Source organism: Python bivittatus, unplaced genomic scaffold (assembly GCF_059951505.1).
Source record: "Python bivittatus isolate LINGU-HERP-01145 unplaced genomic scaffold, Pbiv_v1 ctg000840_np1212, whole genome shotgun sequence".
NCBI classification, from domain to species: domain Eukaryota; kingdom Metazoa; phylum Chordata; class Lepidosauria; order Squamata; family Pythonidae; genus Python; species Python bivittatus.
The window spans coordinates 44882133-44906984 of NW_028277113.1; positions in this window are offsets into that span (position 1 = coordinate 44882133).

Here is a 24852-nt window from a genome sequence, read left to right on the forward strand (position 1 = left end):
GTCCCACAATCTGATCCTACAATCCTTGATTATAATATGAAATGAGGTGTAGGTCACTACCAGTGAAATGGGGAGTACTTCAGAATAATTTGTTCTTTATAAGGATAGAAGAGCATACAGATTATTATATTTATGTGTTTTATCTGACAAGGTATACATACATTTAGAACATGACAAGGCTTTGCTAAAAGGATAACAATCACTGTCAGGGAAAGCATAGACAGAATGAAATTTGAGTGAGATCATATTATAGCCTTGAGTTCCACAGTAGTATTACATTGCTATTATAATCAAGTCTAAAGAAGTCAATTTCTATTCAAAATGAGAAAAAAAAATCCTAACAGGAAGAGCTGTTCAGAAGTGCCTTGGAAAGTGGTGGACTCTCTTTTATTGGAAGGGGTTTAAAGAGAAACTGGATGGCCATCTTTCAGGGATGCCAGAGTAGTGGATTCTTACAGTACACTAAGTAAGGGGTTGGAGCAGATATTCTCCAAGACCCTTCCAACACCTACATTCTTACAAACATGACTCGCTAAAGAAAGGAAGAATCTATAAAATGAATTTGCAGCAAACTGAAAAAAATTGAAATAAAATTCTATATTTTGAGGGCTTGTATAACAAAAGTGTGCAAGCAACAGCAACTTAAATTTGTCACCATGCTTCTTTTTGTGCTGTTTTGCTAGGATGACCAAGTGAGGTTAACTGAAAGATCATGCACTGTGGTCTGTAGCAGACTAACAAAACTCTCAGAAGCACACCTTGCAGTTATGTATCATGTTTCCAGTTTCTAAATAGAGGAGTGGATTATTCAGGGCTATAAGAAGAAAGAAGGTACATTTAAAGATACTTTGTAATTTGGAGGTGTGTGTGAATCACTGAAATGGAGGTATAGACTAAACTAGAGATATTTTCTCACTTCTGTGTAAAAGCAAAGGAATTCTACCTAAAATATCTTTATTCAAAATTATGGTTTCAAGAAGAAAATCCAGAATCAGAAATAACAGAATGGAGGCTAGCAAATCAATGTTGAATTATAATATGAAATAAAGTATTCACAGAAGTAGAATTGGAAGAACAACAAAGGTCTACTCAGGGAAAAGAAACCAAAGCTTTGCCAGAATTATCTCAGACTGTAGAGGCAAACCAGGGGGAGTCGACGTAGAGGAAGCCAGAATAGCTATTGAATAATTTTCATTACCAAACCAGGTATCCTCTCCTCTGCCTTCTCCTCAGAAAGAACAAAGCTCTGTAACAAAAAAACAAAAGGAATTGAAACAAAGAATAACTGAGCATTTAGAACAGTACAAAAACAACAGAATAAGGTTGCCTGTATTGAAGCTTGTTACAAAGAAACAACTAGCATAAGTATTAAAAGATTCCAGTACTAAAATATCAAATATAAGCACCAGCTCACTGCAAGAAACAAAGCAACTAACGTACAGCACGGCTGCAGTTATAACTGAATACCTTGGATGCAAAATCAGCAAACAAGAAAAAAAAAGCCAAACAGTGCACCACCAAAATGGAAGATCAGGTTGGAAAATAAGAGCAGCATGCTAATATAAGATGCAAGCAAGCTAGAACGGATGAAAGAAAAGAAGCTGAAGAACAAGAAGACCAAAGAATACCTGATCAAGAAATATCACCTAGAAACAAGGAAGATCAAAAAAGCACTGGAAATAATAAAGCAGCAAATAACAGCCATAGCCAAAAAGATTAGCAGATACGAAGCTTGAATTGCACACTATAGGCAGAATCTCCAATTTCAGTTGAATCAGAAAGGTTTCTACTAATCAATCAATGGAGAAACTGCCAACTGTCAGGTGTTGAACCAGTCAACACCTGACAAAGAAGAAACAGTTTCTTTACTTTCCGGATCCTCTCTAATTCCTCCTTTAGGTCCTGGTACTTCTCCAGCTTCTCATACTCCTTCTTCCTGATGTTGCTGTCACTCGGCACTGCTACATCTATCACCACCACTGTCTTCTGGTCCTTGTCTACTATCATGATGTCTGGATGATTGGCCAGTACCTGCCTGTCCACCTGGATCTGGAAGTCCCACAGGATCTTAGCCCTGTTATTCTCCACAACTTTCTGTGGAATCTGCCATCCAGACTTGGGAGGGTCTAGCCCATACACTGTGTAGATGTTCCTGTACACAATGCCAGCTACTTGGTTGTGCTATTCAGTGTATGCTTTTCCTGCCTGCATCTTACAGTTTGCCACTATGTGTTGGACTGTCTCTGAGGCCTCTGCACAACCTGCACCTTGGGTCCTATCTAGTGTGGTAGATCTGCTTCTATGGATCTGGTGCTTAGTGCCTGTTCTTGTGCTGCTATGATCAATGCCTCAGTGCTGTCTTTTAGTCCGGCCCTTTCCAGCCACTGGTAGGATTTCCCAATGTCAGCCACCTCAGCTATCTGTCGATGGTACATCCCATCTTCCTCTGCTTAACACACAGACACACACAGACACAGACACACATACATACATACTGAATGGGCCATTTGATATCTTTGCAAAAGAAGATAATATTTTAATCCATTTTAAATTCAATACTCTATTGATATAATTTTATATATAAATCTATAATTATATTTGCAATTCTTTAATTACCATCCTCATCCTTTTCTTAATAACATGGAACAACATTATTGTTATAGAGCAATGTTGAAAAAATAGATTTATTGAATGGAAGTTTGACCTTCACTTTTATGAAAGTAGATGGTACTGTAAAATTAAATTCCTTAAACAAACTCTGCTTTTTCCAATATATTTGCATACCCGGAAACATTAAAAAGAAAGTTACCTAAAATTTAACCAGTCTTGCAAGACCTAATCTATCACACACACATACACACACACACACACACACACATTCAATATCATGTATTATAAATCTCTGTACTTCCCAATTATACAGTAATTTAAAGTCTTTAATCCCAAATCGATGCAGAATGTGTAGGACTTATTTCTGAGGACTTATTTCTGTTCATTTTTAATTTTTAAAAAATCAATAGTTTTCCTTTTCTGATATTATCATGATAGCATGATAATGCTATCTTTGAATAGAGCCAAAACAGTACCATTAGTCTGCAAACTTCCTTTTTTCTACTCCATCTCAGGTCCAAAAAAGAGGCCTATAGTTCACTTCATCCTCCCTATGTCCCATAGCTTCCTTCAGTCATGACAGTCACAAGAATGTCTTCAAGGTGTATTATCTGCCAATATTTACATGTTCCTTTGCATGTTTGACAGCTTACTGTATCCAACCCTATTGTCCTCATAATGTTCTCTCCTCAAATCTCTTTACAGTGAGTTATCTTGAAAGGATTTGAGGTAAAGGACAAATAAGCACATGAGTAGTGTTGTGCAGGATCACAACAAAAGCCTCTCAATTCCCAATGGCCAACCTAATACTTCTGGGAAGTTCACATGTGTGCAATAGGACCTTTGTACTGTTTCCCAGCAACTGGCAGTGAGATCCATTCTGTCTCTTATATAGTATAGCCATCATGACCAGCCATTGGTAGCCTTATCCACCATGAAGCCCCTCCTTTCCCAGACCTGAAGGGGAGAGAACTCAATTGTCAGTCCTGGAAGTCAGTCACCCAAGCTAAGCAGGGTCATCATGGCAAAATGATATGATAAAAGATCAGGACTCATTCAGTAACTGGAACAGGAAATCTCCCAAATGCAACAAAGCCTGCCACATTCTGCAGCAAATCAATAATTCTATTTACCATCTAAAAAGGAATCAGTTCATGAGACCTAGGACTACATATCTGTAACACCTATCTGTATGAAATATAGTCCTCTCACCTGGTGTGGTACCAAATAAGTCTTCTGTACTTTAAAAAAAACTATTCCTATTCAATTTGAAGGAAAAGCAATTTTAAATTTAAAAATTGTAAAACTTATTTTAAAGTTGTGCACCACACAGAATCATGCATGTGAGATGGGCAGCCATATGAATCAAAGAAATAAATATTTTTTTCTTTTTTTCAGATATGTAAAGTCTGTGCCTAAGACAGCAGCTGGTACTACACTGAGGCTAAAAGTTCAACCATCAGTGTCCTCCCATCCTGATCACCCCAGATGCTTTACAGAGCCCCTTTCTTGTTATGACAATATAATGTGACATCTCAGGTTGACTCAATAGCTCCTAGAATCACCTATACATCCTTAAAAATAATTACTTTTAAGATGGCTGAAATTTAAAAACCTGGAATTTAAATAACAAACTAATTGAGGGTGAATGGTCAAAGAAACCTGGTGTCAACATCTGGCCAAGATGTTAACTTAGAATCATTAGAGGTGGCTGCATGCAACTAAATTTTTTTCCAGGAAACAACTAATGAAAAATAGATGAGTGTGTCAATTGTTTGTATATTTGCTATAAATTTTCATTTACCAGGAATATTTTTTATGGAAAGTTGGCAAAAGATCTATCTATCATTTATCTATCTATCTACACCACAGAGTAAGGTACAAAAAAAAATAGTGTGGTAAATCATTCAGCTATTATATACAATTAAATAAATGACATTTATTGGACTTGATATTTCATGTTTACAGAATGTGGTAATTCAGCACTTGCTGCACCTCAAACCTCATTTTATCAGCATAGTGCAAAATAGCATGGAAATCATGGCAGAATATCATAATCAGTTAAATAGTATCATATACTCTGATTAATATCAGAAGGGTCAAATTGAAGATTAAAGTTTATACTTTCCTTTTGATATTTTATAGTGAACTGGGTTTTCCCCCCCCCCTTTCAACCTTAATAATTGCTCAGGAAAAAAGAAGGGGGTTTTAGCTTTATTTTTTAACCCTGCTATTTTATAACACAGTTATATCCTCGTATTTGAGGACTGTTGGCAGGACCATTGGCAGAAGCTGGCATCATGGGCTACCTTCTGCTCCAGCAGATAGCCAAATGCCAGGCTGCAGGGCTCTGTTTTTCTCCTTGTCCTGCTTATCAGCACTGCCAGTTCACTTGTCCTCCAAACGTGATAGTAATGGCAAGCACAATGGTTTCTGCTCATCTTGCCTTCTCCTCAGGGGCAATGTAGATAAAGTCCAGAGGGATAAACTAATGAATGGGTAGCAACAATGGTGATGAAAGGGAGGGAAAACTATTCAAAATGAGCCTTCAAATTTACATCAAGCTGAAAGTCCTATTGGCTTTTGTAAACTAGGCATCTGAGGACTGAATGACATAATAGTTTCAATGCATTAGTCCCCTTCTCCTCCCCTACTCCACACATATTGATACTAATGACAGCTTCCCCTCCCCCCCCCCCCCCCGTTTTTCCTCCCCTTTACATGGAGAAACTGGAGGAGACTGTGACTATCATACCTCCCCTCTCTCAAAAGGCAGAAAATAGGAATTTTCTGAAGAGAAATTTGCCTTGCCAAACTTGAGACTGACTAGGGTAATTCTAGTCCTTCAAAGAAGATATCCTTAATTCACTTCATCAAATCATGGAGAGTCTCCTTCCATCCAATATCAAAGATGAAGCTCAATCTAAGGTTAGTATCAGAAGGTAGAAGTTCAGATGCCCATTAAAGGAGATATTCAAATGTAGAGATGCCCATTAAAGGAAATATTCAAATGAATAAGATACATCTTGTGAGTAAGGCCATTCTCATGAGTAGGAACTTTGAAATGGACAGCTGCTGAGCTTGTGTGAGCTCTGACAGCTTAGACTGAAACATCTTCAGTTAGAAACTACTGGTTTCTAGCAGGGACATGGGTGGGGAGGATGTCAATCACATGCCATAACTATGTGATCAAAGCCCTGTCCCTTCAAGCATGCAGTTGTGGCTGTCATTGACTTTCTTCAATCCCCTCTGCAGATACCCTTGTTGCTAGTATGATATCTGTTCATCAACCTTTGATTTGATAATGTTGTCTCTCTAGCATCCAGTTTCTTTCTTGTCTGTGTTGAAATGCAGATTCACCCTAAGCAAGATAAAGTTACAACTATAAGGGAAGGAGGAAAGTTACCTTCTCTTCCCACATGCTGATTCAGCATGTATACATGTGTTTATTTTTTGCCTTAGAAAAATGTACAGATGTAGACGCAAGTTTCATACTGGCAGTGTTTGCATGACATACTGAATCTACACACCAACCAACCAGCCTACTGCATTGTGTGAATTCAGAGTGTTTTGTCAGTTCAACCTCCAGAAATGGATTAAACAAATCATGGCTAATTGTGATGTATACTGTAAATACTGCCAATAAAAGCAATATACCGTCTGAATTTGAGATGTTTTATTTACCTACTTCATAGCACCTTTAATTCTTATGGCCAGCAGCAAGAAATATGCCTTGTCTCATCCATTCTTAGGACAACCTTTCAATGTAGTTTGGCATTACATTAATGTTAAAAGTGGGAAACTGAAGATATATTAAACTTTAGTTTGCACCACTGTAAGTTTTACATATAAGGAATCATATGTAAAATTGCTTCTTTTAAATGTCATGTCCGATACATCAATACTTATTGTTCCAAACCTGTTACCAACACATAATATAAACAGGTAGAAAAACAACATAATTTTTATGGAAGAGCTGGGATTCATATGTATCCAGGGCTTTTTTCTTTTTCTTTTTGCTAAATTTCACTTCTGTGAATAACTCTTTTGTGCCCTTTTTCAGCCATGTCATTTCCACTGCTGGCATCTGAAAAATACAGAAATATTTACATCTTCATAGGGTTAATGACCTGATGCAGTTCTGTTCAAACAAACCAACACATTTTCCTTTATGTTACCTCATTATCTCCAAGTAAGTCTCTGTACTGGGTACTTCTCTTTACGAGTTTTAGTTAAGTAAGACTTTGAGATTTTATTGTGCATATGTTTCCCTACGTTTTGACATTCTGGCTGAAGTAAAAAACTGAAGTACAAACTGGATTAGCAGAATCAGAACTTCATTTTATAGTATTTTCTATATATTATAAATCATACAGTATATTGTATTTATACTAATATACTATATATATAGTAATATAACCTAGGGTTCTCAAAATGGCAATGAATCTTAGTAAAAAGATTAGCCCTTATATATTTCAAGGTGTTTCAATCTTCTATATTTTTCAGCAGTTAACCAATGAATTCTATTTTATATCACTTTCAATTCATTAGTTTTACTTTAAAAAATATTGTGTCTATATTTTATAGGATATATATTACAGTATATATTAGAATATAATAGTAGCAATTCTTGATGTAATGCACTCTAATATCCTGGGTATCATTGCAACACATCATGTGGTCTCATGCAATAGGAATTGGATCGCTATTGGAAATTGCCTGCTTTTCACAATCACCTTTTTTGCAACCTATTAAAGATCCTGTTTAAGGTCTAGCCTGGATATGGATTAACATAATAGAACTTTTTCACTGATATTAGGTGCTTAAACTTCATTTGCAAGTACAAAAGGAAGAAAATCAAATATAGTTTTTCTCTGCAACTGAGCTCTTCAGCAAGAATGAAATTTATATTGCATGCATAAAACCTGAGTTTACTACAGTTTTGTTAACAAAGGAGGGGACAGAAATATAAGGAACAAGTGGGACCCTGTTCAAGACTGGTCTGTAACTTGGGGATTATCTTGGACTCACAGCTCCTGCTCAAAGAGCAGGTGGCAGCTGGGGCCAAGAGAGTTTTGTACAGGTACACCTACTGTGCCAATTGTACCCTCTCCTGGACTGGGAAGCCCTTCAGACACTCCCTCATGCCTTAGTCACCCCACAAATGGATTAGTGTAGCATGTTCTGAAGCTCCCACGTGCTCTTTTAGGACAGTCTAATCTGCTCTCTCCATGGGATTTGTATATTTTAATTTTTTTGATAATATTTTTTTATTTTAATAATTACTTTTTATCCTTTTATAATAATTGATTTTCATCTATTTGCTGTTTTAATTAATTGTTGTACACTGTCCAGAGTCACTTTGTGTGAGATGGGCAGCCATATAAATCTGACTAATAAATAAATAAAATGTTCTACATGGGACTGCCAAGAAAGACCACTTGGAAGCTTCACCTGATACAGAATGCAGTGATGCAAACCATGAAGGGCATGCCTTGTTATGCCTCTATGACTCCACTGCTCTGCAAACTGCAGTGGCAACCAGATGGCTTTTGGGTGCATTTCAAGATGCTGGTTATCATCTATAAAGCCCTTCATGTCGCAGGGCCTGATTATTTGAGGGACCACTGATCTTGGGTTGTTTCTGCCTATCTGGTGACATGCTGTCTAGCATGCTTTGGGTCCCATTGATCAAGCAATGTTATCTTGTGAGACTCAAGAAACATGTCTTCTGTGTTGCAACATCTGCTATCTGGAATCGTATTCCCCAGAGATCTGCATGGGTCCCACCTTCATAACAATCAGGATGCTATTATAGTCTAAATTAACAGTTAATTATAGAAAACGTCCATATATTAAGGTGGGCAATTTGTAGCGTTGCTGAAGCCCTTGGAAGCCCTTTCTGACCAGGATTGCTAAAAAATGATGACATGTTTTCTTGATATTTTGAGATGGAAGAAAAGATAAAAATAGTGTAAATTCCAGAACAATTCATATCATTATTTAAAAGGAAATTAACCCTCTCCCCCAAGAAACCGCAAGCCCCAGCCCATGTACGATACAGCTTCACTCACATTGCAGTCCTCAGTCTCCTCCAAAATGCTAAATATGGTGCTTGGCTACAAAATGATTGTCCAATTTTGCCATATAAATCTAAATGAAAAAAAGAATTCTAGAAATTTATATCATAGATAAAACTGCTCCAGAAAATTTGACCAGATTGGTCAAAAGTTATCTTCCTTGTCCTTTAGTAGGAAAAAAAAAAAGACTAATTCAAAGTTTGATGAGTTACAGAACTTCAGTAAGCAAATTGGCTGCTAATTTGTTTTTTAAATATTCTATAATAATTCTTTTTGGGTACTTCCCCATGCACAAACTATCTGCAATTCCTAATTCCTTGATAAATTTGAAATACTGAGGAAAAAAATTAAGTTCTTATTGTGAAGGGAAATCCAAGAGAATTATCTTCAGAATCAGCAGAATGCCCAGTGGTGATCCTTTCAGGTTATAGATTATAGGCATTCATTATTTCCTGTCTTGAAAGAAGACTTACAACTTCCTGGGGCCAGATATGAACCTGTAAAAAGAATGGAAGTAAATGGGATATTGAATTCTTTAGTCTTTCATTCAATATGGGAAACAGAACACAGAGACACACACAGAAATATAGCACAGAACAAACACACACACACACACACACCCTGCAAAAACACACACAGAAAAATCCTTCTGTGGCCATTGGGGGAAGATGAGGCTAAACATACTGATATATAAAGGAAGCTGTACAGTATATCAATTTATTTTAAAAATGTACATAGATGTAAATAACCTCATAATTATTCAGTCCATATCTTTAATAATAATAAGAACAATTCACCTGCATATTATTCTCTCCAATTCTTATAACTGTGAAAGAGAATTTACTTTCAAAATTCTTTCAAAGGGGAAAAACATTTTTGTGAAATTTTCATTGGTGAAATAATAGTATTCTTGTATTTATTTGGTTGTGGAGTTATCAAGAGGTATCTATGAATGTTCTGTCTTTCATTATGTTGTCACGTGTCCAGCCATCTCCAGCCTCACTGTTTTTTTTTTCTGCTTTATTTAAATCCTAAGGGAGAAGAACGTGAAGGAACCCCTTTTTCAAACTGAGGAAACTTTAAACTGATGGAAAATAGAAAACACCAGTAGTCGCACTCTGCATCACCTCAATCAAGTTATCTCAAAAATCCCAATAGAAAATCAAAATGTGAATAACTTAGTAAGGCTGTGTAGCATTTTGGATTTGGAAACAAACAAACAAACAAAAAAGGTGTTTCTGAGTTTAAATATAGCACCTTCTGGGATACTCTAAAGCAGTTGCATCTTTCCCTAGGACTAGCTCTTTAAACAGTTGCAGACAGAGGCTACATTTAGGCTCCTGCATGCTCTGAAGCCCCTTTTTGAACCAAATCCAAAAATTGTACCACCGTACAAGACAGGGGAATGATTGTCCTATCCCGCCCCGCCCCGCCCCGCCCCGCCCCGCCCCGCCCCGCCCCGCCCCGCCCCGCCTTGCCTTGCCTTGCCTTGCCTTGCCTTGCCTTGCCTTGCCTTGTCTGCAGGGAAAGAAAATATCTCAAAATTGCAAGGTAGATTTTAGTACCAATTAGGAGAAGGTAAGCCTTTAGAGACCCTTCTAATAGAGGTTTAGGGAGCCAAAAGTGCATTTTCCTATAATCAGCTCTTCATCAGTTGGATAGTAAAGCTGGTGTCACCTGCCAGTGACTTTTCAGTTCTGGAATGCATGTTCAAGGCATCACATGTAAAATCTACAGGAAGGTGCAAAATTAAGAAATCTCTTCAACAATCATCAGTTTTTAAGATTTGCAGAACTTTAAGTGGGTGCTTTCCTTCAATGAAGGTTTGGGCAAAACACATCCTTCATGTTTTTCATCAAGAAATGTGACATCCTTCCCTCTAAGAGTGAATATGCCACATTCCTCCACTTCGGCTGCTCCACTTGCCTCCTCCAGCAGCCAGAAGAGGCCTTATGCCAAGGCAGCTCACTTTGACAAGGCAGATGATATCAGCTCTTTGCTTTAACAAAGCACACTGCATTGTCTTTGCTGCAGAATGCACCTTGTTGTCCTGAACCAAAGTTACCTCAGATGGGCTCTCTGTTGTTTTTTTTTCTCTCTCTCCAAGTGCAAAATAAGCATCTTCATTAGAACCTGGTAGTGGCCAAAGACTTTAGGAAGCCCATGAATCTGTTTCATCACTTCAATTTTACCATAATTTCTGTTGTTGGATGTGGACAGGTTACACACTCAATATGAAGAAACATCCTAATTTAAACATATTTCAAGTAATCTTATTGAAACAGAAGAAAAAATAAAGCAGAATGAATAGAGATAATAGAAAACCTAATCAGCAGATTTCTCGTCCCCCTTTATTTATTTATTTATTTATTTATTTATTTATTTATTTATTTATTTAGGAATCTTGTAATTATTAGCAAATTTTGGATCTTTGGAAAGTTATACTGGAATATTCCCCCTTCACCAGTTCAAACAGAGGCTTTCTCCATTCTGTCTTCAATTTTGCTGGCTTTATATATTATGTACAAATTGTTTTCAAAACCATTTTGCTAACATTTTAACATCAGAAGATATACATTCATTTTCCAGATATGCCTACTATTGTATTAATCTGGACTGACACAGTTGATCACTTATCATTTCCAATTACATTTAAGGGCTCTGCAGTTTGGGGAATCCTTTCAGTTTCTGAAATCTTTTAATGTTTTTTGTTCAACTGGGACTGCTCCCATATGCTTCCACAATGGCAAGAATAGCAATAAGTTTATTTTTGGTTGCCTACTTATCATTTTGAATGATGCCACAGTAGCAAATTAATGCATAAACAATTTGGCCTTGCGGAAGTTGAAAATAGATCCAAGAAGTATATGAGTGAGGGTAAATTCATACATATTCTGCAAATATTCTCCCTCTATTATGTTGGCACTCCTCAGCCATAATTTAATTTTTAATTGATTGTTGTAAAATTATAAGCACAAAAGTATAGACACCTTAAAAGAGGCAGTATTTTGATGCCTTCCAGATATTTTAGAGTCCAGAACCCCGCATCCCTCCTCATTGGCTGTACTGGTTGGGGAAGATAGGAATCAGTATTTTAAACCTCTGGGGCACAGCAGACTGAATATAATCGGATCTATAACAACATATTCAGTACTTGGTGCATTGAGGAATTCAGCCAGAGGACTTAGGAAGCGAGAACAAACGATGTGATCTTCTATTCATTTGATCCCATATTGTTGAAACTGGCCCTAACCCCAAAACACACTTAACTGGGTAAGTGGGATGTGGGGGAGGGGAGGAAGGAAGGTAGTATATTATGGAAACACCAAAAAAGGTTAATTGACCTGGGCGATTAACCCCAAGGAGTAAAATTGAGCCCAAAACAGATGCACTCATGCATATCCATCCACTCAGTCACATTGATGGTTTGATTGGTTGATTGATTACAATATGCCACTGAGTTGGTGTTGATTCTTAGCACATAGAAAGATTTTCTCCAGGACAATCTGTCCCTAACCAAGTCCTTCAGGTCTTCCAACAGTGCAACCATCAACACTGTAACTGAATCTATTCACCTTGCTGCTGCTGCTGCTGCTGCTGCTGCTGCTGCTGCTGCTGCTGCTGCTGCTGCTGTTATCCACAGTATTTATTAGCATATGCAAATGAAATCTGTATTCTTTGGAAGAGGAATTGCTTCATTTTCTATTTTGCAGTGGTATATAAGTACTGACCCAACTGAAAAAGTGAGAAAAAAAAAATGGAGTAGGCAATGGTTATTAAACAAGTACTCATTAAATATGAGCCTTTTCTCATAGTATTATGCACTCTTGTGGTGATAAAAAGAAATGCTGACAAAATAATGTATTCTCCCGAGTCTTCCCACTTTCCTCTGTGTTCTGCAGCAGGCTGGTATCTTGTAATGCAGAAAAGAGCAGAACAAGGGTTTTTAAATCAAACCTGGAATGCAATGAGAATAGCTAGTATCATGAGAAGAGAGGGAAAAACTGGGCTTGCTAGGCCATTTCCATGACACTGTAAATATTTAGTGGTTTGTGTGATGTTTATTCAGTCATATTCAACCAGTCTTTATAGCTTTTCTGTTCTGATTTTGCTTTGATTGGTATTCCTGTTTAATGTTATACTTGTTGCAGTATAGATACGTTTGATCTATTTCAGGCTCCGGACCCATATATTCTTACCTGTAAGTCTCACTGAGCAAAACTGGGCTTGCACCAGAGTTAACACATACAAAATTGCATGTTTAGTCATATATAAACTTGAAAGTAGGTCTTATTGCCCATAATAGTAGTCACTTTTAAGTAAATATGCAAAGGATTGGGCTGTGACTTCTGGGGATGGTATGGCGAACTGAAGACAGCTCTGCAAAAGCGAAGCCAACAACTGCAGCAAAGACCAAGGAACTGGTGAGTAGACTGATTCCTTAAAACTTCTCCAGATAAGGACAGGATGAGAAATCATCCACATGTGCTTTGGACAGATGCTTTTCATGAGGAGACCACAGGACAGCAGTTTTCCGCAGGTTTGAGTGCCAGGAGACTATGGGATTAGCCATCTTGCTCACAACCACAGCAGAACCTTTTGAAGTGAGTTCACAAGCCTCACTTTTTAATCATTTTGGAAATTGCCTATTCATCATTTTGAAGCTATTAGACACCTCCGAAGTGACAAGTTTGAAAAGCCTTCATCAGGTGAGTTCATCCTCAACTCTGAACAAAAGAAAAAATAATTATAAGTTTACGAACTTAAAGAATCTGAAATAAACAGCAAAAAGCTAAATAAGATTTTGATCTTAGAAGTTATAAATGGACTAAGGATTCAGATAAATTTGGAATATTGAAACTTTTACAATAAGATTTTGGAATTATAAAGAACAAACAGCTTCTCATAGATCTGTTTGGGTTTTTGGAAGACATAACAGAGATAAGTAATTTCATGATTTAAAAACTGGACACTGGAGGGAACTAAAGATTTTAGGTAGAGAAAAAAAAATGCAAGCCTACAAAATGCAGTGTTATAACAGTGAAATACTGAAAGAGACTTTTGAAGAATGGAGTCAGAAATTAGTAGCCACAATATCAACAATGTCAGTAATGATGTCTGCTTCTATGGATAGACTATGTCCAAAATGTATCTGACAAGATAGAGATGGTATTGAAAGTGGATTTACAACTGACAGGCCAAGAGATTGACTTAGAAAAGGATATTTTATTGGATCTACAAACAAAACAAAACAAAACAAAACAAAACAAAACAAAACAAAACTGGCTGAGGTTTTAAAGTTTAAAAGGGAAATACAAATGACAAACCAAGAGAGTGACCTGAATAATGTTTTCATATTGGATTTACAAAAAGGCTTATTAAAACCTTGAAGAACTCTACAATGGACAAAGAAAAAATGAAGAGAAATCAAATCCTACAACAATATTTGAATGAACTAAAGATTAAGACTGTTAGAAGTAAAAGGAAGGAATATAAAGTTGGTTTATTTGATCAAGGTTAAAGCAAGATGTTGTTACTTCTGGCAACCCTTTATGGACTTTCTGCTGATACCAGGATTGAAAAGATGATGCTTTATGGATTTGTCTATAGATAAGGGATGGGATATGGAATGAAGAGGTAATTGTTTGTAACCTTAGAGGGGGTGAAGACTTACTAAATTTGTTTATATTTGTGATGAAGTTTGGAAGTCACTTCTTTATATATTTCTTTTCTCTTTTTTTAATTATATTCTTACTTTTTTTCCTTTTTTTCCTTTGCACTTTTAATCCTTTCTCTTCTCTTCTCTTCTCTTCTCTTCTCTTCTCTTCTCTTCTCTTCTCTTCTCTTCTCTTCTCTTCTCTTCTCTTTAAGCTTAATTTGTATTAGATTTTGCTATTGTAATCAAATTTCTTAATAAAATTATATATATAGAATTGGGATGTAAGAAGAACTAAGCAGGAATGTAGAACTTGAACCAAATGAACCAGAAAACAAACAATGCTTTTAATCAAATGCATATGGGAGATCTCCGTTTCCATTTGCAGTAGGCTTTATTTTATGCACAGCAAGCTTGCTTGCTTATTTATTTATTAAACTTATATAGCTACCTAACTTATGAACCATAACCCTGCGAGGCTTACAAATGGCAATTGATTAATTGATTATGTGCTATTAATTATTTATTTAAATAAATTTAAGTTATTTAAGTTATTTAAACACAAGTTATTTAAATTTAAATTAAATTATTTAATATTTTAAAATATTTAATAATTTAAAATATTTAAATTAAATTATTTAAAAATAAATTAAATTTATTTAAATGTATTATACCTGCCCACTTCCATAGACTCCCATACCATCAAGTCAGTGGTGACTCTTAGCAACCCCTAGAATAGATTTTCTTCATTTTACAAACAGCAACAAATCCAGCAAAAAAAAATACAACCATTGTTTAAATATAGATTCAGTATCTAATATAAGGTTAGGCTGTTGGTTACAAGACTTTAAAAAGAAGAGGAAGAAAGAAAAATATCATAACTCCCACTCTTAATCTCTTCTCTTCTACATCATTATTAAATGATTTCCAATACCCTTTCCATTCTCCTACTGTCTCCCTGTATGCACAAGAATTAAAGCAATCAAATCATAATACAATAACAAGAAAAGTTTAGGCTAAGGTGAGTGCCAATGTCCTCCTCCTCAGTCTGGAAGAAGGTTCTCACCAGAGAGAGCTCTTTTACTAAAAGGCATGGGCTCCATTTATATCAGACTCTTCAGAAAGTAAAAAGCAATTTATTTGCTGCCACTGAAAAGCTCAAGGAAATGAAATGTGTAGTGTGTGATGAAATCAGCACAATTTATGGTCTTACTGAGCTGCTCAGGAAAAACAAGAGAGTCCTATTACTGCAGATGTTTATGTTGTCGAGCTTTGAAATTTAGCACCTCACTGAAGTTTTCAGTTCTGTTGATATTCTTGTCTAGTACATCTAGTTTAAAGGTAGTTCAAGACTATATTTCATATTGAATATGATTTTACCCAGCTAAAACAGAGCTGCTATGCCAATTTGAATAATTAGATGCCTGATCCAGATCCTGGGGTGTATTCTATGGCTCACATAGAATACATGACGGCTTTGTTCAAAGGATATTAGATAATGATGCCATTGTATCTGTGGTGATTTTGCTACCTTTCTTTCCATAGCAGAGACTTGTAGCTGACAATACTTGGTATTAAGCTCTTAAGATCAGAGAACCTGGTCCCAATTACTTCTCTGGGACATAAATAATTTGCTCAGTACTGTGTATGCTCAGTATAAATAGTATGCTCAGTACTGTGAAAAGAATGTGCAGCTTATGTTTTAACATAAAAACTGTTCTGGATTCAAGAAGTTCTCCCAAGCAGCAGCCCTTCCAGCTCTTTTAGATTTTATTTTAAACAATGTTACTGCTAAATCTCAACTAGATACCATACATATATTCAGAAAGTGTCACAGAGGTACAAAGATAATGTTAAACAACAATATTGAACTCAATGGAATAATTTTGTCTGTGGCCTAGAGAGAGACTTGCTCAGAAAGAGCAGTTTATTCTCTTCAACAGACTGAGCAGTTTCCTTAAAGGTGGCAGTACATTTCAAAAACATAGTGCATATTTGAGCAAACCAGTGTTCCCCTCTCCTTGCAAAATTCCCACAGCAACATTTGTGTCTGAAAAAATTTCATGTACTATGTCACATTGTATGTCCGGGTTTCTCCAGATTAGGCAAAGTACAGCACACAAAGACCTTCTTATGAACCAGTTCATTTTTTCCCTTTATTCATAACATTTCAAAATAGAAAAGCATTGCTTTCAATAATAATTTGATTCTTTCCGCTGGATAGCTCTGCAAGTGGCATTCAGATAAACATATCCTCCCTCCTTTCTACTTCCACTTCAGATAAGAATGGAATGCAACAAATTTATGTCCTAGTTTGCTATACCAGCCCAGGATTAATTAACTCCCTGCCTGCAAAAACAATAGTTCTGCTACTCCAGCAGTGTGTGCCTATCACTGTAACTCTTACTAAATTCCCCATAGAGTTAATCAAAGACTTTAATTAAAATGTGGCTGACAATCTCTCATGCTAGCAGAACTTTGATCTTTCGATCCTCCCTCTCTGAAATCTGTGCACTGTCTTTCTCCTTGCATAGCAATACCTATGCAACTCCTTTTTGATGATCTTCTATCGCCTAGGCATTTGATATTCTCAGCAGCCAGTTGCTATATCCAGCTTTTTCATCTTCTTCTATTGAGTCCAACCACAACTCTCTTCCTGCTGCTTTCTTTGCCCATTTCAACTTTATTCCTCCTCTTTCATGGAAGTCTCTGTGTATATGTGTGAAAGACCTCATCTGTTTTCTCCCATGTCTTTCCCAGTCTTGGATTACTGGGATACAGCTACAAGTACTGGGAGAACACATGATAGGAAGGCAGACAGTGTTTACCTGTTCCATTTTGCACACAACAGTTTCTTTAATTATCTATCCTTTTCACCCCACTTTTCTTATCCACATTTTCCATTTTATGCACACCTCTACAACTGCATCTCTACCAAGGAAATAGAGTCCCACCTGTCAGAGTCCAGCATTTTTTCCCTTCCAATTCTATAATGCTTTCTGTAATTCATATCAAATGAAAGTTAAGGGGCAATGTTTGTGACAGGTGCATAGAGGTGACTACTCAGTGAGCATAAAAAGTATGTTCAAGATGTTCCTCAGGGAACATTATGATTATGGGATCATGAAAGAAATACCTTTCGGGGCACCCTTGAACATTTAAAAGTATGGCTAGGGAGCCAGGCTTGATAAGACCCATATAGTTTTACTACTAAAGATTTTGTTAATTCATGAGACTGTGGCTCTAGTTTATTCACCATTTGATGTGATGCCTCCTTATTTCTGTTTCTCTCTTCTACATTTCTCTATAATAGTGAAGGGAGATGATTTTTACATCTCGTTATCAGATAGAAATTAGCCTGCCAGTCACTATCAACTACAGTGCATGCAACATTTAGTGCTGATAAGCTAACAACTCATGTATTCTATCAGAAACAGGGCTGAGCAGGTAATGCTGGTCAATGCTAGTCTAAAGGAGAGTTTCGAGGATGTGTCCCCTATCTTGGATCTTAAGATGGGGAAAAGAGTCTCTTTGGAATATAAATTGAGACTTAGTGATAGGTTCCTGGAGGACAGAGAATTAGGACAACCAGTGGTTGGTTCTCTGGGTTAAGGGCCAAGTCAGATTCACCTTCAATAGCTCTGTTGCAGGGTGGAATGGATAGGAACAAAGCCAGACACGCATATGCCACTATCAATTGTATACAGTGCTGCTTATTGCTATACAAGCTTAGTGTATTTACTAAGTATATTTACAAGAATTTTAGTCAGTAAGTATTTATATACTATAGATATATAGTATATAAATACTATATCTATAGTGTCCAAGCATAAATATGTACTCTAATAAAATCTAACTATACAGTATAGTAACGGAATTTAACTAAATCACTTAAAATTCTACTCCTTTATTTATAATGCAAAACACTTCAGCTGTCAGTTTGTTCCTTCTCCCACACTTACTTATCTTCTGCACAGACGTGGAAGTATGAATAACTTTTTTTTTAACCCACTCTTGCCCAGTTACCAGCATCTGAACTCCTGCTCGGCCACTGCTACAGTCCAGAGCTGCATCTTTCTTTCTTCTGGCTCTTTGCAGATTTCTCTTCTGGCTTCAGCTGCCTTGGGCTCCTTCGTGGTTCTTCTCCCAGGCCGTGGATCATCTGGCTCCTGTCTCTCCCAGTCGCTGCCTCCTCTGTTCCCCATCGGACCCACTTGCCTCACACTCCAACGGCGTCTCCTGCCAAACCTATAAGGACCCCCCTCCCCTCACTTCTGTTTATCTGCTCAGGCTTCTTTTACACTTCTTGCTTTCAAAACCTATGTGCCAGTTTGCAGATGATTCTAAAGGTTTTCTTTTTCTTTGCAACTGCCTACTCATCTCAGCTCTGCATATGACAGTCAGAACGTTTCAGAGAAAAAAGCCTTGGCCTTTACAGTTGCATTTAATGTTTTTTTGTTTCAGGGCAGTTCATACTTCCACAAGCTCATCTTGGTAATTATAGCACATCCTGCAGATCGTTGTTTAACCAGTGCTGTTATGGTGCTAACTTCTTATCTCTGTACCACCTCTAATTAAGATTAAGATTAAATCCAAGAGTTTAACTGTGAAGAGCTTCTTAGTCAATCTGAAATGAAGTGAGCCTCACACTTGTGATTTGCATACACCGTCCTAAAAACAAATTGCACTTGGGCACTTAGTGTTATGTCTATTTTAGCCTCTAGTCTCTCTGAATTCCTGTAATTTTGCCCCAAATTTGTATTTGCATTTAGATCAAAATAAACAGGTATGTGCTGGCTGTTCTTTATTGAACTGATTAATAAACATTTAAAATTAACCTGCGAGGATTAATCAGGAAGAGGTAGTGCCTAGATTGCTGAACTGGGCACATCAGTATTCAATTCCTTGCTTTACCATAAATCTACAGACTTTGCACTAGTTTGTTATGTTAAGGGATGACATCTGTCAACATCATCCTATTCCTTGATTTTTAGATTTAACTCCCACTGAATTCAGTAGGATTTATCTCAGCATACTGTTGCAGCCATGTACAATCTTAGTCTCGGATTGTAAATAATGTTACATAGTCAGATCATGCTGTAAGTATCCATTATCCTCTATAACCTGAACAATATAATTTTCCTAAAGGATAAGCCTTGCAAGCTGCACATTTTACATATGTGAATGTGGGATCGGGTTTTTTTGGGGGGGAGGGTATCAAGTTTTCTTTTGTCCTAAGGCAGCGACATGTAATAAAATTCATTCATTCATCTACAAAATGGGAATGTTAATGATCCATTTATTTCACAAAGCTTGGAGAATAAATGAATTGCTGTAGCATAATTAATACAACAGAGTAAAATATGACTTTAGCTTTAAGGCAATGAAGAAAATAGGCATTGCTTACATAAGTATTGACTTACTGGATCAGACCCAAGATCCTTACTGTCTGTCACTCCATCTGCAATAATGATGAATTAGAAGGTAACAAAGAAAAGGTGGCTATGAGCAGGAGGGGTGGGGAGGGGGTTGGAAAGGTCAAATTGGTACCATAACCATGTGATCAAAGCCCCTTTTTATGAACATTAAAAACGGACGGGGTTTGATTGCTGGTTGCAGCTGCCCTCTTGACTTTCTTTTAATCTCACTTGGAGATATTCACGGATATGAGAGGCAGCTCTTGTCCACTGTAACCAGCATTTTCTTCTCAGAGCGCCTCTGCTTCATAATAGGTAGGTTGCTTCTATCTGCCATAGGTAACAGTTACTGATCTAGTGAGGGACTGAGATTTCCTGAGGAACATCATCAGTATCTGGCTGGCAAAAAAAGTGTCTTTTTTAAGAGACCTAGTTGTTTAGGCCACACAGATGTCCAAAGTATTATTTAGTTTTTGAAAAGTCAGATTGATACTTTTCATTTAAGGCAGCAAAATAGAATTCCCCAAGTGTTTTATTATTTTTAATTTCTCCTCAGAAGAAATTTACAAGCCCATTGACGTCAACGAATAAAAATGAACAAAGAGACGAGTCACACTGATACTGAAAATAATGAAAAGAAAGCAAACGTGGTCTTAAATAAAATTAAGATCCTGGGCCTATTTAGGTGTATACATGTGCGTCAAGTATATTGGCAGAAAGTATCTGGACCATAGCAACAAGAATGAGAATACTGGTGGGCAACCCAAGCTTCATGATACCACCACATTCAGTATATCCTAGAGCCTGTCAAGATCATGCCACCAAAATTTGGCAGTAAAGTGATTTTTAGTCATGAAATTTTTATGACTTATAACAAAGGCTTAACCATAGCAAATTCCCAGAACGCCCATAAATTCCTCAAACTGGGCTGAAAAATTAGGTTGTGCCCTCTCTGGTGATCTTATTATATCACTATCATGCCTCCTAGGCCCTTGGAATCCAAAAATTGGGGGAGGTAATTAAGTGTGGTCCCTGACTGATTAAAGTTGTCTGCCTCTGCAAGAGATGCAATAGTTATAAAACTCCTTTATTTCATGCTGGGATCCATGCAGCCTTTACAATTGCTAAGACTATAGGATTAGCTAATGAAGATGCAGACTGCCTACTCTAACTCCATCAGAATGTGAGCAAATTTCATTTTGATGGCTTTACTGGTTATTACCACATAGCGCTTGGGGAATTTGTTACTAAATTGCTACCCCTGCTATTACTTCTCATTACAACAGATATTATCAGCCCACAACGCTATTCCCAAGATTTTTCAGGTTCATAGCATTACATCTGTAGTTTACCAAGGGCGCTGCAATGTGTTATGCTCCTGTCTGTCTCTGAAGAGAAGATTACTCACTCATTTTTTAATTGCTACAAAACAATGAATAAATACAGATGCATGATGTTTAAAATGATTTTCCCAGTTGCTATGCTCTTTAAAGGATGATTATTTAATTATCTTTCTCCATAGAGTTCATTGAACAGATCAGGCTGCCATTATTCTCTGAGCTCCAGCTTTAGATATTGCTTGTGCTAAGCCAGCAGTGGGCAACCTATGGGGACTTGGGAGAGCATCGGGTGATTTCTGTCACAAAATGTTTGCCTTGAGGAATCCCAAAACACATGCATGGAAGTTCCTGTGTAAGTAGGAATCCTGTTTTATATTTAATTTTTTAAAAAATTAAAAAATAAGACATGGGTGCTGTATGGATAGGAGGGAAAACTCTGTATAAATAAATAATCAAATAGAAATCAACATTTAATCTTAGTATGAAATGAATATATAAATTACATATTTATCATTCCTAGTGATTGGCTTCTGGGTAGTAATTTGGGCTTATCCTCATCTAATGTATTTATTTTATTTATTTTTGTTTTATTTGAATGATTTCTAGAACCATCCATCTCACAACAGTGACTCAGGTTGGTTACAAAGAATAAAACCATCATTACATTACATTACATTACATTACATTACATTACATTACCCATGATGCCCCAGTTAAACAGTAACCCCCCAAAACAAAGTGACATCACCAGCAGAGTTCACTTAACTGACTAGCCCAAATGCCTGGATAACCAGCCAAGTCTTCAGAGCCTTACACAAGGCTAACAGGGTTGAGAATCTCTGTGGGGATGCTGTTCCCCTCTTTCCTTGTGGGAAAGTCACAAAATTAGAATATTTGTAGACAATCTGCAGCTCTCTACTGATCTCAATGGTTTTAATTTTTGCATTGTAAATTTAGAAAATTAAATTAGGTTAGTATTACACCACAATGTGATATTAGACTGAGGTAAGATGTGTGTGCATGCACATGTGTGGGTGTACATATATGTATATGTACATAAGTTTCATAAACCATTTCATTCCACAGGTCTCTCTGTGCAACCTGAATTCAATAATTTAATGAAGTTTCTAGGCCTATATTTTATAAAAAAAAGAATAAGAAGAAAGCCATGTGGTGAGTATTATGTTAAACACTGGGATGAGCTAAAGTAGTCTCAAGTGTTAGATTAAAATCTTTTTGACTGAATTGTTTTTAAATTGTATTTGAATGCCTTCTCTTCTCTAAATTGAACATCTTATGTGTATATTATTTGCCATCACAAGTTAAACTGTTATTCATTTTGCTAAAAATAATTTGGAATATGGAATCACATGGCTATAAACTGGGTGAAGCTGAATCAACATCAGTGTGATTTATTTGTAAAACCGACTGGATAAAGAGAAAAAAATCAGATCACCATCTTAAATCTTCCTTATGTTTCCAATGATTTTTTGACAGTGTAAAATAATGAAATGTTGCACTGGGATTACTTTCCCACTCTAATAGGTGGCATTTATCATGATAATTTTCTTGGCTGCTGTATATATTTATTTTTTGTATTGTTTTTAATTGTTTTTATTGTTTTAGAATTGTTCGCTGCCCAGAGTCACTTGGTTGAGATGGGCAGCTATAGAAAATAAATAAATAAGTAAGTAAGTAAGTAAGTAAGTAAGTAAATAAGTAAGTAAGGAAAGAAAGAAAGAAAGAAAGAAAGAAAGAAAGAAAGAAAGAAAGAAAGAAAGAAAGAAAGAAAAGCCTTCAAAATACAAAAAGCAGCAGCCTTTTGAGCACAGTGATTAGCAAAGGCCTTACCTGTCATCTTAGCTACTTATCAATCAACTCCATGGCATCTGCAGGAGGGAGGCAAAGAGGGCAGGCGATAAACATGCAAACTCACTTAATACACCCCTTCTGCCAGTCAGGGAACCCCAGAGAGGAGAGATTGGAGGACTACTTCAAAGCCAGCAAACGTGCATCACCCTCTCGATTAGTTCTGCACTGAAGTTCCATCCCATGGGGGATTTTGACTAGCTTATATAGGCTCTGAACCTTAATTAAGCATCCCTGCTTTTCAATGGCCTCATCTCACTGGATTTGACAAAGGACAAGGAAAACAAGTCTGTCTTATCTTGGAATGCTTTGCTGTTCTATCAAGAGTGAAACCATCAAGGTTGAGGAGTCTTTGTTTATGCCGGGTGACAATGAGATCATTTCAAAGTTAAGGGCTGTCTGTTTCTCAAGGTTAATTGGACTGAAGATGAGAAAGATCATCCTAATCTACACAGATGACTCATCAAGAACAGGGTGAAACAAAATAGGACTCAAGTGTGATCCTTTAGTGAATAAAATAAATGCTTACTTATTCAGTGCTACAATACTTAAATAACTCCCCACCAATCTTCCAGTAAAGCTACCAGCAGTACTCTTCCTATTTATTTATTTATTTATTTGTTGTTGTTGTTGTTGTTGTTGTTCATAGTGTTATGCACTTCTGATTTCAATCTTTTTTAGAAACTCCCACCCCTGATGACCTCCTTTTATTGGAATCCATATTCTTGAAGTTCAAACTTTAAGAACAGATGTTCTTTTAGGATTTGCTATTCAGTGATTTAATAGATATATCAACACTCCCCTTTTCTTTTACACATCTTTATCTGAGGGGCTTTTGTCAGGATTTTCATCATACTGACACAATTCAGCTAAGAAATCCTTTGATCAAGTTTGCCTTACTTCAGCCCAGTAGTCCTTGTGAGACTCACCTTATATCAACAGCACAAGAATCCAGTCTATCAAAATTTCTGAAGCCACCCATTCAGCTGGAGTATTCTTTATTCCTTTTACATTCTTCTTCCATGGAAAGGACTGGAACTCCTAGATCTTCCTTTCTAGATTTTTTATCCATGACAAAAGCACCTCAGATAAAGATGTGTAAAAGAAAAGGGGAGTGTTGATATATCTATTAAATCACTAAATAGCAAATCCTAAAAGAACATCTGTTCTTAAAGTTTGAACTTCAAGAATATGGATTCCAATAAAAGGAGGTCATCAGGGGTGGGAGTTTCTAAAAAAGATTGAAATCACAAATGCACAACACTATGAACAACAACAACAAACAAACAAATAAATAAATAAATTCCCAGTTATTCTTGGAATATAATTTGTGTGCTCATAGATTATTTGAAAAAAACTTGATAAATTTTGGAAGTTGTTCTGTCACATTTCTAATCTTGCTCCTGGTATACAGCACACTTTACAAGCCACTGGCTCCAATTGGCACATATATTTTTCTTCCTCATTTTTGTAACTCACCAAGAAACATTTCTCTTACCATTCTTGCAGGGCAAAGCTACATCCCTCTGCTCTTGAAGAATCCACATTTCAATTTCCTCTTTTTAATCTGTGAAGGGTCAAATTCTGTTACTTCTGTTAGGGCTTCTGAGCTTTTTCTAAGCTCCAGTGGTGCAATATCTTCTAATTTTCTCATTCTTAATTGTCAGCCTTGCCCCACTGGTTCCTTTATTTGATTCCCTTCCTTATGGAGAGTTACTTGCTTTACCCACTCTTCTTTTTTAGTTCTCCTCTTAATTAATGAAAGTCCAGCTCCACCCCAGCTCTGATCTTCTTATATTTTCTTCAAGCATCCTTAGAAGTTTGCATTTGATGCAGTCCAAACTGAAACTGATCAGCAATATTCAGTACCTGTGAAATTT